Genomic DNA, 2,588 nt, shown 5'->3' on the forward strand with positions numbered 1-2,588 from the left:
TCCTGGTATCTAGGTCATGTTTGACAGAAGTGGCAGATCTGTATGTGACTCATTTGACTTGGCTCTAATGTTTCTCTGGTGACTTTTTGATGATGGTGGTTGGTAGGTTTAATTGCTTCAACTTTCCCATGTTCTCCTTTTGATGTTGACGCCCTTTGGCATGTTCTCCTTTTGGTGTTGAGGCAGTTTTTATGAATGATTTCTCCCAATTCTGAAGTTTCTAATTTGCTTTTGACATTTTATAATTATTGGATCTTTTGATGTCTTTGGGCATCTTGCTGCTTGTACGTATTATATGCTTATCCTGTGGTTTGGCTTCATTACCTATATGTATGTTGTTTTTGCAGTATTTCCATACGACAGTAGCAAAGTTGTTTCCCTTGTGTGGGAGATAAACCTCTATAACCATGTATATTTTAACAATATTTATTCTAAAAGTACATTGATTTAGCTAAGTTGATAGCTGTACTTAACCTCAAGTAAACAATGTCTTTGTGCAGAAAAGCGTAAGCCATAAACCATAGAATTAACCCATAGAATTATTGGATCTTTTGATGTCTTTGGGTATTTTGCTGCTTGTACATATTATATGCTTATCCTACGGCCTGGCTGCATTCCCTATTGGTATGCTGTTTTCGCAGTATTTCCATACAACAGCATTCACTGTGGGCAACAAGGAAATAAAGACCCGTATTAACTATTAATCTTAAAGTAGGAATCAGTATTCATGGTCACTTACACGGTTACACCTATATTGCGCTGTACATAGTAGCATTACCAGTATAAATGATAATGTAACAGTAATGATAATGTTATTTGCAGGCCATACATGAACTCAAAATCTGCTATTGCATTTTATTATCAGTTTATATTTTGCCATATTATTTATGGTATCTACATTTATTATAATCTAGCTCCAAGATATGTCACTAAGGATTTATTTTTGTTGCAAAAAAAAGCATTTCGACTCATTGCAAATTTACATCATATGCCTGCATATATTATTCCAACAAATGATCTTTCCAAATCTCTGCGTCTTCTTACTCTGCCTATGCTAAATATTTATTTTACTTCAATTCAATGTTTCAAGATTTTTCATGGTTTGTGTCCTCGTTTTTTACATGACAATTACAGGTTCTTAACTCATTTCAACTTACGTGATATGAACAAATTGCATACAACCACTAACAATCATTTTGAAAATGTCATTGCCAGCTGCTTTAACAATCTTCCACTAAATATCCGTTCTCTTAGCAGAGAAAGGCATTTCAAATTTATTTATTATTTATTCAGACTATTTATTCAATTTTAATGGCTAACTGTTGCTTTTTTCCCTTTTTTTTGTTTTACTATTGATGTATGGCCTAATTTGAAAAACATTTCTATTTGTGAAATGAAATTATTGCCAATAAAGTACTATATATATTTAACAGTTACCACTTACTAAACTTCAAGAGTATAATATGTTCTAACACTATATTGAATCGGACTGGTACAAACAATAAACTATACATATCCTTAATTATTTCTTTTTGTGAGCATAATCATTATACATGTGTATGTTTATTAGGAGCAGCCATTATGTAATCATGTGTTGAAGGTAAGGCCTGTTTTCATTGTAATTCCTATATACCGGTAACTAGCAAACCTCTTTACCCTCTTGAACTTGGTAAGGCCCACCCTCTAAGATATAAATACCTCTACATGTATGGTTATGTTTATTCTTGCACACAATACAAGACATACTACAACCTTTGCTGAATCTTTCTACAAGCATCAACTAGCTACCCTAAAAACGTATGCATGGCACCAGCATTACAGTGAACTATCAAACATGATCTTCAATAAGCAACTAGGCTGGCCATTTCCTAAATTGCACCAGCATCACAGAGCACTAGCAGAATGGTTGTATCTTCCTGGTCATTTTCACTTGTCAGGACCCACAGGGAGTGGTATTTTTCTTTCAAAAACAGTAGCAAGTTTGGAGTTGCAATCCTTGAGAACAGAGGGTCTGGGACCAGACAACTTCCCTTAGAATATAATCGATTGGAAAACAAACAGGTCCTCTCATTGTTGCTTCTCAGTAGTCGTGTAATAAAATAAACAGCATATGTATTGTATAGCAGTATAAACCAACTTTTATTTACAAATAAGATTAAAAACTGCAAACTTAAAAAATTATATCTTCTACCTAGTAAAAATGACTAAAAATGATAGTTTATTTGTGCCATGTAAAAGGGAATAAAATATCAGTGGTAGCATCAGTAGTTGTATATTGACAGATAAATTACAGAAAATGCTGAGTTGAGTGATAACAATAAAAATGTGTTGTGTAAAATGATGTAAAAAACATGCAAAATAAAATTATTGCAATGACTGTGCATTAAGATTTGTAAAAAAGGCAGCAACCCTCACTTGAGACCTAATTGCGTTGAACCACGAAGTTTTATCCGACATCAAAAGTCGACTCAATTACAAGTAAATCACCAGCTGACTAACAGCATCAAAGAGATAACACAACTCCTTAGTTTGCAAATAAAGTATATAATGAAAATAAGACAAATTAAATGTTATCCAGACGGATTTAA

Source organism: Watersipora subatra, chromosome 9 (assembly GCF_963576615.1).
Source record: "Watersipora subatra chromosome 9, tzWatSuba1.1, whole genome shotgun sequence".
Classification (NCBI taxonomy): Eukaryota; Metazoa; Bryozoa; class Gymnolaemata; order Cheilostomatida; family Watersiporidae; genus Watersipora; species Watersipora subatra.